Source organism: Phyllostomus hastatus, unplaced genomic scaffold, assembly GCF_019186645.2.
Source record: "Phyllostomus hastatus isolate PE091 unplaced genomic scaffold, TTU_PhHast_1.1 phas_contig_29, whole genome shotgun sequence".
In the NCBI taxonomy this organism is placed as follows: Eukaryota; Metazoa; Chordata; class Mammalia; order Chiroptera; family Phyllostomidae; genus Phyllostomus; species Phyllostomus hastatus.
The window spans coordinates 20387265-20405614 of NW_025333835.1; positions in this window are offsets into that span (position 1 = coordinate 20387265).

The following is an 18350-nucleotide window of genomic DNA, read 5'->3' on the forward strand; positions in this document are numbered from 1 at the left end:
AAAAAATTTTCTGAGGCAGAATCTGATCCACATCTTTTGCAGAAATTCTGTAGTCAAGTTTTCCCTGTTGTCCTGACTCACCCCTCTCAGAGATTTTATTTTTTATCATTACTCATCTTAGGCTTATGTGAAAAGGTGTTGAAAAACATAACCTCTTTGGATAATGTACCTGTGAAACCTATTTCTTGAAGAGTTTGACGACCTAAAAGCTAGTTTCTAGCTGAAAGAGTTAAAGGTATTTACCGTGGCTGATGTGGTTCAGTGGGTTGAGTGCTGGATTGTGAAGCAAAGGGTCACTGGTCTGATTCCCAGTCAGGCTACATAACTGGGTTGCAGGCCAGGTCCCCAGTAGGGGGTTTGAGAAAGGCAATCCCACATTGATTTTTCTCTTCCTCTCTTTCTCCTTCCCGTTCCTCCCCCTCTTTAAAAATAACTAACTAAATAAAAATTTTTAAAAAGAGTTAAAAGTATTTTTATGTCTGCTTATTCCTTCAGCAATAATGTTCTCTAATAGGCTTATTCACTCCTAATAACTTCCTTATGCAAGTAGTTCTCAAAGCTTTTCCTCTTGAGGTCCTCAAATCCACTTGATTTCTTTCTTTCCCATCGCTTCTCTCTCATCTTGAGGAGGCTACTTTGAGAACATGAATCTCATATGGGAAGGTTATCTTAATATCATCCTTGACTTCTGCCACTTTTTTGAACTGAAAGGTTTTATTAGGCCTTTATAATTGAAAAGATTTTTAAAATTCTATCATAAAACTGTCAGCTTTCACAATGTGCAAGATCTGAATTTATGTCATGTTATTTTTTTTGCATTTTTGCCTGCATACAGGCTCATTTCTATCTTGCAAACCTTGCCTAATATAGCCAGTAACAGACAATACAGTACTAAGATGTTTTTGAAACATTTCCTCTGAAGTAAGTGTGGGGCTTGCCTCGCGACTCATTGCAGTTGTCCACTTTTCAAATACGTTGCCAGTACACAACTTGTATTCTGGTCTTTCCAGCCCTGATTTGATTTATTCACTCCTTACTACATATCTCCTAATTGAATAATAAATATTTTTAGGGTTTTGATATAACTATACCTCTGTTTTAACACCCATTTCTGTTTTAAGGTAAGTATTCACAAATGTAAAATGCCCAACTCCTATTTTCTATTTTCCCCAAAAGGTATTCGTCACTAATGTAAAGTTTAATGCAGGTTGGGTTGTCTTTTTTTTTTTTCTCCAGCTATGCCTTCTGGAATAAATTGCTTCCAAGATATGTTTACTATGGACAGTGAAACCATGGCAATTGCACGTGATGATTTTAAGAGTCGTGCTTGTGAGTGGTTTTAATTGTCCCTACCCAAATCAAAGGGGCCAAACACTGCCTTATGAGATCAACCTAAAAGCAAGGAGTCTGAGAAATGTAGATGAACACAGTGATTGGTGGTGAGAACTAGAAATGTTCACCACAGTGACTCATTTATAGCAATAAAAAATGTTGTAGCTAAAGATGCAAGATAAATTTATTATTCAATACATTGATTGTGAGGTACCTTTGAGATCCAAGAAGTTAAAAAATATTGAACAGAAGACTGAAGAAAAAACAAACAAGCAAGCACAATTTAGAACACTGTGCTTTATTTTATTTTTTATTGTTGTTCAAGTACAGTTGCCTCCATTTCTCCTCCACCACTCCCCTCCACCCTAGTCATCCCCACCTGCCACCCTCAATCCTACCCCCTTTTACCATTGTCCAACACTGAAATCTAAAGAACCTATGAAAGAGACACAACCACAAAGTCACAGATGAACATAAAATGTAAGGAATTCTTAAGACATCAGAATGATAAAACCATCTTAAAAGTATAGCAAGCTGAGCAAGTCATATGTCAAAACTTGGAAGAACTATTTAGAAAATATAAATGGAAAGTTTAGCAAGATTTTAAGGGATACAGCTATTATGTCAAAATGCATTGTGTTTTTTAAATGTATTTTTTGTTTAAAAATTATTTGGAGTACAATTTTCAATAATAGAGATATAAAGAATGTGATGTTTCACCATTTTGTAGATGCAAAGTCAATACATTTTGGAATATTAATAAACTTTAACCCTCATTTCAGAAGACTGTCATTTTGATTTAGAGTCAAAAAATCTCTGAAAGAGATAAAAAGCATACTTATATCTAATACCAGATGAGTTTCCTTCTCTTATGTTACTATATAATAATTACTATATCATTTTTGAATGTACCATATGCCATCATATTAGAAAATTCAGGATTTAAAAGTGTTGCACATTTCCCAAAAATACATTTTGTGCAATTATTCTATGTTGTTCTTTGAAATAGAAATGATCTTGTAAGAATACATTATATTTAAGAGAAAAGAAGAAATCATATTCAATCTAGTGTATAGAATATTTGCAAATGTTATTTACATATCCAGACCAACTTTACGACAGGAACCAAGAAAACTGAGCTTTGCTGTGAAACAAAGATTGCTGAGCAGTAACTTGCAGGTTATGTGTCATCTGTCATCATTTTGAAGGATATTTGGACATGAAGTTTAATTTGAGAATCAGTTACCATCTTTTAAAATTCCATAATACTTCTTTTCTACCATACCATTTTATTAATTGTCAGGAATGAAGCTAATCCAAATGTTTTTACAGCCTGCAATTTCTGTTTTTTTTTAAACGAGGGTATAGATGATCCCCAAAGTCATTTTTTTTAAGATTTCATTTATTTATTTTTAGAGAGGGAAGTGGGGGAGAAAGAGAGAAACATCAATGTGCAGTTGCTGGGGACCGTGGCCTGCAACCCAGGCATGTGCCCTGACTCAGAATCAAACCTGTGATGCTTTGGTTCGCAGCCCATGCTCAATCCACTGAGCTACACAAGCCAGGGCTCTACAACCTGCAATTTCAAAAATAATGCTCATCCACCAAACTCAAATATGCACATGGATCTCTCTGACTTGATTAAGAAAGAACTGTTGTTATTAAATTAAAAGGCCAACATTTCCTTCCCAGATAAAATATAAGAATAAGTACAAAAACCCTTAGATATTTGAGACAACATGGAGAATGTAGCAGATGATATTTTCTGAGATGTGACTAAAAAGGAAAGATAAGACTAGTTTATCTCTAATTTTTTAAAGATTTTATTTAATTTTTTTTTAGAGAGGGGAAGGGAGGGAACAAAAGAAGGAGAGAAACATCAATGTGTGGTTGCCTCTCGAGCACCCGCTACTGGGAAACTGGTCCGCAACCCAGGCATGTGCCCTACACTGGGAATCAAGCTGGTGGACCTTTGGTTTCCAGGCTGGCACTCAATCCATTGAGTTGCTCCAGCCAGGGCTATATGTAATATTTAAAAGATTTGAAGATCTGCAACAATTTTTGCCTTTGAAAATTAAAGTATAAGTGACTGTTTTTACTATATAATTGATTAGATTTTTGGGGTTGAATGTAGATAAAGAGTGGCCATATCAGAAAATGCATATAGGTTTCCATTAAAAAATGTGTAATGTAATGGACAATTGAACTAACAAGCAAAACAGAAACAGACTAATAGATAGAGAGCAGGATGATGGTTATGTGGGAGTGAGCAAGTTAAGGATGGAAGGATTGAGCAAATAGGAAAAAGACTCATGGACATGGACAATAGTGTAGTGATTGAAGCGGGGGATATATAAGGGGGCTAAATGGCAATGGAAAATATATAATATTTTTTTTTTAAAAAAACACTGATGTTTGAAATTTTCATTAGCAGTAAGAGGATTCTAGGTTTGTCAAATAACAATATTTTACAAAGAGTTTGTATAAGCTAATTTTAAAAGGAAGAAACAAATCAAAATTCATTTTTAAACTCATAGATGCTGATGTTCCCCATCTGAAGTTGATATTTAGACAATGCAGAATAATTTTTTATCCCAAACACATATATAATAAATGATAATAATCTCAGATTGTTATCTGGGAATTTTCCAATAGTATGGAACTCATTATATTCTTCAAATGATAAGATAAATATATTGTATTTAGCTACACAGTTACCTGATGCATGTTAATATAAATGATTAATGGCCACTGTGACAATATAATCAAAATTGTTCTCTTCATATTCCCATAGTGATGCCCCATTTCTTGAGCATATCAATATAACCCATTCAAGTGGAAAATAAGCCATCAGAAACAGTAATTTGTATTCAAAATTTCTTTAAAATTCCAGCATTGGGATACAAACTCCCAAGAAACAAATTAGAGAAGTCATGAAACATTGTTCATCATTTTTCATCATCACAAACATTATTAAATGCCTATTTGCACATGTGGGAATAGTATTTTGAATCACTACTGCTTGATATATTAATAGCAACACCATAGAAAGCTAGAAAAGACATGGGGATTTAAGTTCTGAGACCTAAAATCTAGTTATGATTCTACTAACCAGCAATACAGTTTCTAAAAACTCACTTAATCCTTTTGAACACACTAAATATGGATTGGCTCATTCAAAAATATTATTTTATGGGCTCCTGACTATCTTGCCAGATAATTTATAACATATATAGAACACAAACTAATTGTTAAACAAAAAACATTAGTTAAGATTTTGAATTACCTACATACAGTTGAATAGAATGGTTAAATGCTACTGGTTAAGTACTATTTAACAATATAGTTGTAGCTCTCCTTAATACTGCAGTTTTATTTATACTGTTTTGATATAGAGGCACAAATGGGACTACATCAAACTAAAAAGCTTTTGCACAACAAAAGAAACTATCAACAAAATGAAAAGGGAACCTACTAAAAGGAGAACATATTTGCCAATGATATATCTCACAAGGTGTTTATTTCCAAAATATACAAAGAATTTATAGAACTCAACACCAAGAAGACAAATAACCCAATTAAAAAAATGAGCAAAGAACCTCAATAGACACTTCTCTGAAGAGGGCATACAGATGGCCAATAGACGTATGAGGGAGACCCCCCCAAAAGAAATTATTTATAAAAGTTGTGCATTTATTCTTATATGTTTAAACTTCAGTCTACATCCAAAGAAACCTGAAATACCAATATGAAAGAATATATGCACCCTTATGTTGGCTGCTGCATCATTATTTAAAATAGGTAAGATTGCAAAACAGCCCAAGTACCAATCAGCAGATAAGGACATAATAAAAACATGTGGAACATGATGGAATACTACTCATCCATAAAAAAGAAGGGAACCTTAATTTTTGTGGCAGCGTGAATGGACCTGGAGAGTATTATGTTAAGTGAAATAAGATAGTTAGAGAAAGATGAATACCATACGTTCTCACTTACATGTGGAATGTAATGAGCAAAATAGAAAGAGAGGCAGGGGCACATGGGGCAGACTGACAGCTGTCAGAGGGGAGGGCGTTGGGAGTTGGATGAGATAAGGTGAAGGGATTAAGCAAAATATGTCTACACACATACACACAGACAACAGTGTGGTGGTAGCCAGAGTGAAAGGACAGTGCAGGGCTTGATGGAGGAAAGTGAAGGAGAGGGAAATGGGGACAGAAAAAGGCTTTGCTTGGGCAATGGGTGCATGATGCACTGTGTAGGTGAAGCTTTCTTAAGTCATACACTGGAAATCTGAATGGCTTTTGAACCAATATCATCCAAATCAATTCAATTAAAAACACTGTAACTCAAGAAAGAAGAGAGAGAGAGAGAGGGGGAGAGAAGGAAAGAAAGAAAGAAAGAAAGAAAGAAAGAAAGAAAGAAAGAAAGAAAGAAAGAAAGAAAGAAAGAAAGAAAGAAAGAAAGGAAAAGAAAGAAAGAAAGAAAGAAAGAAAGAAGGAAAGAAAGAAAGAAGGAAAGAAAGAAAGAAAGAAAGAAAGAAAGAAAGAAAGAAAGAAAGAAAGAAAGAAAGAAAGAAAGAAAGAGGGAAGGGGAGAGGGAGGGAGGGAGGGAGGAAGAGAGGGAGGGAGGGAGGAAAGGGGGAAGGAGGGAAGGAAGGAGGGAAGGAAGGAAGGGAAGGAGGGAAGGAAGGAAGGAAGGAAGGAAGGAAGGAAGGAAGGAAGGAAGGAAGGAAGGAAGGAAGGAAGGAAGGAAAGGAAAAGAAGAAAGGAAGAAAGAGTAACACAAAGAAGTTAAGAGCATGGATTTAGGAGCTGGCACTATCACATGTAAATCCAAGCTCTGATACTGATTAGCTTTATCATCTTGAAAAAGTTATTTAACCTCCATTCTTAGAGTTTTCTCACGTGTGAAATGAAAATAACAGCTTTTATCTTGTAGTGTTTATGTAAATAGTAAAAAGTAGAGCCTGTTGGAGTCTGTGATAAGTGTTGTTTCCATGATTATTATTTGCATTTTCTCCACATTATTAAGGGGTACTAAAAAAATCTCTTTGTCTTAAGTATTATGCATTTGAACACAATTTTCAATATTTAGGGTTTTTTTTCTCTCTCAGAAAGCCTGAAGTATAGAATTGCATGCCTGAATTTTAGAATGTCTCTCTAATTTTAAGTATAAGTTCAACTTATTTTTACTTCTTTTTGCTTTCCACGATGTCTAGAGAATACTGTGCAAATAGTAGTCACACTTAATACTTACTATTTTTTATTTCATTGCACTGATTTCAGATGAATACAAAATTCTACATAAAGTAGCTGAATGTCAGATTTATGTGTTTTGGTGACAGTATACAGGGGACTTAGAATTGTCTCTAAATTAGCTAAATTGGATAATAGGGAATTATCAGATATTTACCTAGCTCATCCACATGGCCTCAGCAAATCAAAAATGAAAGGAGAAGCCTATTTCAATGGCACCAACATAGAGGAATGTAGTAAAAGTGGCTGCAATCCTTTGCTGTGTCATCTCAGATAAGATTCTCTTAATATTTTGAATATATCTGGCTGGCGATAAAGAAATGGGAATGACTTGTTTTGGACCATGGCTTAACTGTATTGTGGCTGCCCTAGTTTAGCTATTTGTTCAAGAGAGAAGCTCAATAAATGGTTTAGGTCTTAAAGCATGACATGAAAAAGGTCTTGTTTATGTCACAACAGCCTCTTGTTTCCTGCGTCCTTTTTAAGAATGTCTACCATAGTGAGCCACTAATACTGATGGAAACTTGGTCTATGTTTCATAAGTCCTAAAATATAACTAGACTAATGATAGTGCATATTGTTTTGTAAACATTGTAAAGGACTATTTAATCACTATAAAAAGCATAAGTCACCTTTACTGAATTGCTCCATCAAATCTTTTTCTGTACCTGAAGATCAGACTTTTTAAGAATGTATATACATGTAAAGTCTTTATAAAGAATATGATAAAACTGATCCTGCATGTTATCTGTGTTTTAATGTCAATCTGAATATATTTAGCTATGCCTTAATTGGTTAAGATGTGGTCTAGTCTGAGAAAATGATACTGATAAAGGAGCATGGGCACACTCTCCCTTTAGAATTTTACTAAATACTTTTATTTTAAGGGTAATCATTTCCTTGATCATCCACTTCCTGGGAGAGTTCTTCAAATGAGAACGTGTGAGATTATTTTAGGTTGACAGCTCTCCAGGGGCAGCTTACTTAAACCAGTAATAAGCTCATTAAAGCTAAAGATTTCATAGAAGCTGTAAGAAGAGATACAATCAACTTAAGAGCTTTTCAGGGAAAAAAATCATAAAAGTATACATTCAAACAACTGAATAAGAGGTATGTGATTGCCACCTTTCCAAGTACCACGAAGTCACACTCAGATTGATGAATAACGAGAAGCAGAAATTCGCCATTTCACTGCTCGTTTCTGCAATGTACACTTTACTTGGAATGCTCTTAGCTCCTTTCATCTATCAAAATCTTTTCCAGTTAACAAGGCTGAGCTCCATATTTCTTTTCCATGAAAATCTGTCTAAATATGAAAGTCTTCAATAATTTTCTCCTTCTCTGGATTTCTATAGCAGTTTTTAGTCTACATGATCTTGTTTAGCTGATTACAGCATAGAATTTTGTTTTCAAATTCTATTTTTATAGCAATAATCCTCTTTCACATAATTATTTACTAACTACTTTTATTTTTCATTACATGCCAAATTATGGGACCTTCTCAAGTCTGAAAACAATTTGATCTTTTGTAGGTCAACTTTTCTGGAACAAAAACTCAGAAACAGAGATTATTTTGCAGGATTACTTATTAGAATGATATTTTTACATTGGGATAAAGATCTGTGGAAGAGAAGAGGAGAGACACAGGGAATAAAGTACAGTTGTGATTTAATTTCACAATGATCTCAGACAATCACACGGGGGGCTCTGAAACTGAGGTGGCTTTTCAGAGGTGCCCTACGTTGTAATAAGGGTAAGGTTGAATATTTCCTCACTGATCATTGTTTAGAACACAAGTGGCAAACCAAGGCCCTCATGCCAAATCCGGCCCTCCACTTTGTCTTATCCAGCCCAGCATCTTTTTTCTACCCGGTGGCAGTGCTGAACTCCTTGCCCTAGTTAAGGAGTAGTTTACATTTATACAATCCCAAAACTACATTCAGCCCTTTGAAGGCAACCTTGAGGCTGATGTGGCCCCCCATGAACATGAGTTTGACAGCCCTACCGTCAGCTTTAGAGGTAGGTTGAGGAAAGTGGCTGAGGCAGCTTTCTCTAGTTAAGAGCAATTTATAAAGAGGGTGCAAAATTAAAAGTTGTTTTCTGATAGTCCTGGCAACTGGGGACTTAAGTCCTTCCATTTTTAACAGACATGCAGGAAGCATGTAACAATATTCAATACATATTGTTAAATGAAAATTGGAAAAAGGAAAAGGAAAAGTCAGGAAAGCAACTCAACTACACGTGTCAATGTTAACAAAGATACAATGTTGTGCTATGGAAAAACTATACCAAAACCAACAGAGAATTTAAAATGGATCCACATTTGCCCTTCTCTGCACAGAACAATAATGAGGGATTATTCAGTCATTAGCATTCTCTGGGGGATTGTGTGAGTTCTTTAACCAAGACTGTATTACAGCACAAGTTCTTCATCTGCCCAGAACTGCTTTTTTTTTCTTTTACACATATGATTTCCCAAGAGCATACTCCCTAATGAAATTCTTGCTTAATAATTGGCATCTCAAAAATTTAATTGAATAGTACATAGATGATTTCCTAGGCCCAGGAAATGGAAATATGGCTGTTTCTTCTTTGAACTTTCTGGAGGACTTGAGTGTCTAAAGAACCACTCCCAAATAGCCAAGATGTTTTAGTCTAAATTTAATACATTAAAGTTATAAGATGAACAAATACACTGTTCCATGTATTCATGTTATATTTAACAAAAAAAATAGTTGGACTGTGAAGTCTCCCTTAGTGCAGTGTGAGTGCCTATTGATAGCACAGCAGGAGGATACAACCACATGGTACCTGTTTCTAGAGCACAAGCTAGCTGATCAGTATCACTTTAATGAAATGTCAAGACTTAATGATATGCTGCGGGTAGGAGCCTCAGTAGATATCTGAGATTATCAGGTGGTACAAAGCAGCAACACATCATGACAGAGGTATGTTGAAGAGGGCAGGTATAAGGAACAGAAGTGAGAGCTGCTATCAGACATCAGAAGAATTTATAAGGGAAGACAAACACTTAAAAGAGAATTTAGCAGTGGAGAGGTCATGCTAAAGGTTCAAAGGACATGGTACCATTGGAAAGGAAAGAAGTGAATGAAAAGATTAGGCACATAAGGGATATAAAAATTGTTTTTGAGTTACAGATATGAAATAAAAGGGCAACACAGTAAATGTATTAACATAGATAACAGGATGATATTCTTAATTTAGTTTTAAAATTGTATGTGTATATGTGCTGTGTTGCTATGAATTATGGTAAAGTGATACAAATTTGGTAAAGAGTAACATGAATACTAAATATTAATACTAAATACATATAATTTAATTGACATTGGGGATTCAACAAAATAGCCACTAATCCAATAAATATTTACTTAGTTTCTATTATGAACCACTAAGAATTCTTGAGGCTGAGGATGTAAAAGGAATAAAATAACAAAAAAATCCCTGCCCTTATGGCATGTACACTGCAGTGGATAAGTAATTACATTCTTGTAGATCTCTAATTCAATCACCTTCTAAGGTGTCTTCACATACTGCAAAGGCTAAAATATTAAAAACTGAATGCTACTCTCTAGCTAGGATTCTAGATGGAAACTAATGTGTACCTCTTAGATGAACACTCATGAGATTTGGAATCAGAAGTTAATGAAAGTTATCTTCTGCCCTTCATAGCTCATTTTCTTCTAGTAGCTAAGTGATGACAACTTTTCTGCAGAGTTCCAGTTTATAATTGGATGTTGAGAGGCAATTACAGGAGCAGCAGCAGCAGCAGAAAGAATTCTTGACTCCAGCTTTGGGACTGCAACTAAATGTGTATGTTCTTGATCTTCTCCTGACTTGTGTTGCATTCCCATAGGTTGTAGTTCCCAAGGTGAGTCTGTTATTTTGATTTTATAGGACTTATGCCAGAGACACAGCTCTTACAGACATTTGAACAATTTTGTTAAGATCTAATTATCTGTATAAAATCTCTTCTTACTCAAAATAACCTAGACCTATGTTTCCTTCACTGAACTTGTACTGATAGTGTAAACACAACATTATTCTATCATGCAAGATGCTTATAGTATAGGGAAATAGGTTAGCACATATATATATATATATATATATATATATATATATATATCAATACATCAATACATCAATACATCAATACATCATGTATATATCAATACAAGTTGGAGATATTTTTATTTTAATTCATTAATCTAATTAGACTGAATCAATGTACATGATGATAAGATTAATTCAATTACACAAAAGTAGAGTACTGGTGAAGATGGTGGCACAGATAAAAGTGTAGAGAAAAACATAAGTCATTGAGGTAAGAATGGATTAATCTGAATGCACTAATTCTAAAATTTCTTCACAACAACATCACCATGAGTAAAGTGAAATTACAAGCCTAGAATAAAACAATTTATTTTGCCACATAGTAATACAAGTAAAAAAAAAAAAAAAAACGATCACAGATATTGGTGAACAAAGGAAATGACCAAACAATTCAGCAAGAAGGAGGAAGTTTTATATGAAAAGATGCTTGGCCTCATCAATAATTAGAAAAATGTAAACCAAAATCTTGAGAAATCATTTCATATACTTAAAATTAGCAATTTTTAAAATGTGTGATGAATCTAAGTTTTGGGGATATGCTTAAATGATACTTATGGAATTCAGAATTTGTATGTTTTTTGTTTTGAGAGGAAACTGAAAGTTGGTAACACCTGAAGAGGATGAACCAACATATCCACTTCCAAGTGAAGATCCTAGAAAACTTCTCATTCACCTGTCTAAACCCAACACATGCAGGTATAATAATTGGAAAACTGTAAAAGAAAAAATTATAAATAATTTGCTTCAAAAGGAAGTGAATGAATAAAATGTATATTACATTGTAAATCATACACAGAATTTAAGTGACATATATATCAGAATTGATAGGTTTCTAAACCATGATGTTGAATGGAAAAATTATACTGTGGAATGATAAGTATTCTGCAAAATGCAATAAAAATATTCAGATGCAGAAAAAGTATAAAGGCATGCAAGAAAATGTTAAATATAAAATTTACTCTAGTGATTAGATGAAGAAAGAGAAAAGAGGATGGTAATGTTTGATTGCTTCTATTATCATGTAATACTTAAAAAACTAGAAAGAAAAATATTGGATATATGGTTATTTTTCCTCCTTTTTAAGATTATTTTAATGAAAATGACTTCAGCAGAAAACAATAATTACTGTTTTAAGATAGTCAATTAGTTACTATACATTTGCTGTGAAATAAATGTCTCTAAAAGTAATAAACATTTGCTTCCAGTTAATTTTAAAGACCTCTGGTTCACTGTTATTTAATTTCTAAAGCAATTTACATGCTAATTAAAACCTCTAGTACCTGCACTGAAGTATCCTATCAAATGCAACTTATTTTTTTTATGAATCTGGAAAATAAGTCCAGGTTTTAGAAAATTTGAAGTACCAAAATGTGGTATCTGGGGAAACATTGGATTGCAGGGATAAAATGGCTTTCTCATAAGCCATTTCCCCATTTTAACCTTTCCCCTTAGCTAGAGTTAATTACCAAGGACTCATTAAACAATAAGTAAATTTAGAAGAAGAAATATTTCAAAGGAAGCCCTGATGGTCTTTCCTTATTCTCCATGAAATCATGAGCCTTTTTCAAAGGAAATATTAAGAATTGTCTATAAATTCCCATATTAATAAGGTTAATACGTATATAAAAGGTATTTATCAAAGAGTTCTGAGAAACAAATAGATGTATATGGTGGATTCAAGGCTAAAAACAGGTGAAAATGTGTAGCCCCTACTTTTAAGCACTCAGTTAAGTTTAATTTATTTGACTGTGTCATTTAATATTTGTTATATATATGTTGATATATATATATATACACACACACACACACACATATATGCACAGAAAAATCACCTATTCTGAGACTACTTCAACAAAAGCACTTAATCTAGCCTGATGTGACATTGTAATTTAAACTATCAGCCTTTTGTCCTGCTACACATTAGTTATTTTGTTACGTTATTTTGAAAAAGTATATACCTCCTTTAAACCATGATCTCCTGATTGACAAAGTGAAACTAATTAATTTCATAGAATTGTTGTTAGTTTGAAATGTGATCCATTAATGTACATGTTACAATGAATCCCTCCCTCCCTCCCCTGATTCCACTTTCTGCCCTTGGTTTTGTCCATGTGTCCTTTATAGTTGTTCCTGAAAACCCTTCACCCTTTCCCCCCCATTATCCCCTCCCACCTCCCCTCTGGTTACTGTCAGATTGTTCTTGATTTCAATGTCTCTAGAAATATTTCATGTGCTTGTTTGTTTTGTTGATTAGGTTCATAATTCAACATTTTACAATGCCAGTGTAATTATTTAATAAGCTGAATATTTTTCTGTGCCCCATATTATGAATTGAATATTAAATTCAGAGCACAGGTTGTTATTAAATCATTTACCTTAACTATGATTTTTAAAGTATAAGGTAAAATATGCAGATCATCATACCACTGTGGTCCTCATATAAGAACTGTGTTTTGAATTAAGAATAAAGTCAGTTCTAATCCAAGTGCAGTTTTGAAATATATGGTGCAATATGAGATGTATATGGGGAAAAATTCAATTCCATTGTTTACAATAATTTTTTAAATATCAAAAAGATAAATAACAAAGAAAATGAGCTACTCCTAATGTTCTAAAAAAGGGATGTAGGTGAACTTTAACAAATATAACATGGATTTCACATACACATAGTTATGTTATAATTAAATACCTGATTACCAGGCATCAAAGTGGATATTACCATATGAACACTTATGTAAGATAGTATGCTAAGGAATAAACCTAAAAAATAAAAAACAAAGAAGTTACAAATCATAGTGAAAATGGAAAACAGTTTCAAATGGTGAAATAGTATATTCAAGAATGCCAGGTTTAGAAGAATGATTTAAATATATTTTGTTATACAAACACCTTGTATGTTCCTTTGTGTAATACTTTTAATTACTTTCGTAAATCTTTGTCTAATCCTCAACAACATGGCTGTATATTTGCATATTTACTCATTTAGGCACTCAACAAATGTTCATTAGGTGTCCACAACATGCCCAGCATTCTGGTAGATGATTTGATTGGTTCTTAGATTTACGTTTTATCTTGTGTAGTTGCTACAGCTCTTCATATAGTAGATACTCAGAAAATACCTGTGACTGGCCAACAAGTGAATGGAGGTGTTACATTTTGGTTGTAACTGGGAGGCAATAAAAAAAATCCAATACTGCAACATTAAATCAATTGTCAGCCAAGGGTAGAAAGTTGGGGAAAAAAAGATAGCATAGTAACTATACCAGTATAAAAATACAGACCTGAAAAAGTATGAAAAATCAATTATTATGCAGACTAAAAACATCAAATACATTGTTTTAACTTTTTGTCAATTATAAATAATGCTGTAATAAACATTTACATATAATTTGTATGGTCATTTTTATTTCTCTTAGGTAAATGCCTAGGAATAGATTTGTTGAATAGCATAATAACTCTGCATTTAACATTTTGAGGAACTGCCAAACTGTTTTCCAAATTTTCTACACCATTCTATATTTTTAATAGCAACATGAAGGTTCTAATTTTTCCTCATCCTAATCAAAATATGTTATTTTTTATTTTTTACTATAGCCATTGTAATGACTCTGAAAAACTATTTTATTGTAGTTTTGATTTGTATTTCCTAAATGTCCACCAACTTATAACTGGATAAACAAAATGTAGCGTATCCATGTAATGGGAAATTATTCAGCAATAAAAAATAAGTGAAGTAGTGATACATCTAGAGCAAGGATGAACCTCAAAGTATTATAAAAAGCTAGTCACAAAATATCATATGTGGCATGATTCTATTGATATGAAATTCTCAGGTAGCAAATCTAGGGTGATAGAAAATAGGTTAGTGGCTGTCTAGGGTTGGGAAAAGTGTGGGTGTTGACAGGAGAAAATAGGCAGTGACAGCTAAGCATATAAGGTATGTTTTTTGTAAAGGTGAAAATGTTCTAAAATTGGATTGTGGCAATGATTGCACAATTCTGTAAATATTCTAAAGACTATTAAATTATGTATTTAAAGAAAGTAAGTTTTATGGTATCAGTAAAGCTTATAAAACAAGAATTATAAAAACTAAATAAAATTATAATAGAAAAACAATAAATTAATGTAACTTTTTTCAAAGGTTTTTGTGACTATTGTAGTATATTTAAATTTTCCTGAATAATTAATTTATTTACTCAACAAATACTGATTGAGAACCTACCACATACCAGGTACTAAAATAGATATTGAAACAACAGTAATGAAACAGACATTTTCCTGTCATCATGCACCTTAGAAACTTGTAACACCTCCACAAGTATCAGTAATTTCATATTTTTAAACAGAAGAATGCTTCCTTTAGAGGAACTTTTGCATGTGCAACTATATATAAAGGAAGTGTTATAGTGGTTAAATCAGTGGAGACTTATCCATTCATCTTGCTCCAAGCCACCTTCCTTGTGGACTCTGAAGTCTTAAAAATTGATGGTGCAATTGAAAATCAGTATATTTTCATATTGTTCTTTGTCCAGTTTTTTTTATTCTTTTTTATTTTATTACAATTGTCCCAGTTTTCCCCCCTTTGCCCTCCTCTACCCATCCCACCCCACTACCACAGTCAATCCCCACACTGTTGTCCATGTCCATGGGTCATTCATACATGCCCTTTGTCTAATCCCTTCTCCTTCTTTCCACCATTATCCCACTCCCCAATCTCCTCTTTCCTCTCGCAACAGTCAGTCTGTTCTCCGTTCCCATGTATCTGGTTCTGTTTTTCTCATTATTTATTTGTTCATTAGATTCCTCTTATAAGTGAGATCATATGGTGTTTGTCTTTCACCAACTGGCTTGTTTCATTTATCATAAAGAATATGGTTCCCTTCATGCTGTTGCAAAGGGTAGGAATTCCTTTTTTTTTCCTTTGGGCTGCATAATATTCCATTAGGTAAATGTACCACAGTTTTTTAATCTGTTCCTTTACTGATGGGCACTGAGGCTGTTTCCAACACTTGGTTATTATAAATAGTGCTGCTATGAACATAGGGGTGCACAAGTTCTTTTGAATTGGTGTTTTGTGATTTTTAGGATATATTCCCAGCAGTGGAACCACTAGGTCAAAAGGCAGTTCCATTTTTAATTTTTTGGGGGGATTCTATACTGTTTTCCATAGTGGCTGCATCAGTCTGCATTTCCACCAACAGTGCACTAGGGTTCTCTTTCCTTTACAACCTTGCCAGCACTTGTTTGTTGATGTATTAATGATGACCATTCTGGCAGGAGTGAGGTGGTATCTCATTGTGGTTTCAATTTGCATCTCTGATGGCTACTGATGTTGAGCATTTTTTCATATACCTATGGGCCATCTGTATGTCCTCTGTGGAGAAGTGTCTGTATAGTTCCTTTGTGCCTCGGCCCGCGAGGCAGTCAACGGGGTCCGCCAAAGTACCTGTAACGGATGAAAAGGGATGGGACAGGAGGCGCGAAAGAACGACAGCAAGTCAAAGGATTCTGATCAAGCTGCCAGTTTTATTTTAAAATGGAGGGAGTTATATAGAGGAGGGTAGAGGAAGGCAGATAGGGGAAGTAGCTCTGGTTGGTAGCTTTGGGGCGTGCTCTTAACTGGGATAGGCTAGGGGGCGCATGATAGGCGCGTGATCAAGGCACTGATTGGTGTGCCGCCCGTGTGCTCAGGCTAGGCACCTACAATGTTTCTAATCGCAGATATCCTGTTGTGCAGGAAACTTCTGACCACAGATGTCCTGTTATGTACGCGCAATTTCCATCTCTGGCTGCATTAGCCTGCTTTAGGCTTATCCCTGCCCCCAACACCTTTGCCCATTTTTTTGATTGGATTGTTTGTCTTTCTGGTGTTGAATCATGTGAGTTCTTTATATATTTTGGAGATTAAACCCTTGTCTGATGTGTCATTGGTAAATATGTTCTTCCATACAGTCAGTTCTCTTTTCATTTTTTTACCTTTTTACTTTGATGATGGTTTCTTTAGCTGTGCAGGAGCTTTTTATTTTTATTTATTTTCTGTCATTTAACAGCACCTCTTTATTTTTATTATTTGTTTTATTATAGTATACCACCTTCTTTTCCCTTTTGCCTCCCTCCACCTAGCCCACCCCATTAGCTCATAGTCAAGCCTCTCTCAGTTGTGCATGTCATGTGTCATTCATACATGTTCTTTGACTAGTCCCTTCCTCTTTCAATTTTGATGTAGTCCCATTTGTTTATTTTTATTTTATTTCCTATGCCCTAGGAAATATATCAGCAAAAATGTGGCATGTCTGAACCACTCAGTCCAGGTTTGAGGTGCAGTTGCTTTGGTGGCTTCTTCCTGAGAAGGATGTTATAATTTCACCAAATTGGCACCTGCACACGGACAAGTCAGGCTAGGTGGCGACTGCAGTAGCTGTGGGTCCACCAGGAGAACCCAGGCCACCTGCCCCCGAGTGCCCTGGAAGGCAGGCGGGCACAAACACACTTGCACACATACCTAAACACTCATCCACACACATGCTTGCTCACACTCAATCTCACACTCAGCTGGATTTTGAGCTGATTGCTCTGTGGTTTAGTGGCAAGACTGGTCCTGGCTGGGAGCAAGCAGATAGAGTTTCCAGCTACTCTGCAGCCATCTTTTTGTTCAGTTTTAACTAAACACTCATGAAATCCCAAAGAGAATAGTATTATAATTGTAAATAATAAGCTATAATTCTTTAATTTATTCTCTGAGATTTAACTGCTAGATCTAATTCAGGACTTTTGCCAACACCAAATTAGGTAGTACTGAGAGAAACATACAGAGTATTTCAGTAATGAAAAATTCTTCTAACAACTTTGGAAACAACTGCATAGAACAAGGAAGAAATACTAGGCAGAATCTAAGAGAAGGTGTAAGCCCAGAGATACAAGTTCTGAGTTTGGGAACATTTTTGCACTATACATACATATCTGCAGATTCCTGCTCAGACAAGTAAGAAACAGATGCTGAGCAGAGCTTTCAACATTAACATGGGTTAGGAGGAGATTCTAACCCAAAGAAAGGCTTACTAACCTCTGCTCCCCTGAGCTGTTCTCCTCCCCTGCCCCACAGACACACGTGCACATTCTCACAATTACAATTTTAACCCTGAAAAGTTAGACCCCGGAAGTGAGGATGACCTGGAAATGAACCACTTTGCAGGAACTGAGCCTGAAGCTTAAAGCTTTTTAACTTGTGAATTAATTTGTGCATAAAGTAGATTCATTATTGCTAGTGCCCTTAGATGCCTGTGAGAAATAGAGCAGGACCCATCTCTGCTTTGGAGTGTGAGAATATTGTCTCGAGTCTCAAAATATCTCTAGATTCATTGATGTTAAGAGGAGAGTTTACTATCATCAAGGAAATAAATGACTAGTTTGAGATTTTTGGGGGAAATAGAATCTATGCTTCACAACCAAATCTATATTCTAGAGCTGAGAAATATTTAAAATAAAAATCTCAATAGATTTGTCTAACATATTGGTTTAAAAAGATAACTAGTAAGTTGAAAAAAAGGTCAATAAGTACCCTGAATTATAAAGACAAAAGGATAAAATTAAGAGGATTAGGCATTGGTGTTAAGACTGAAAAAGGTT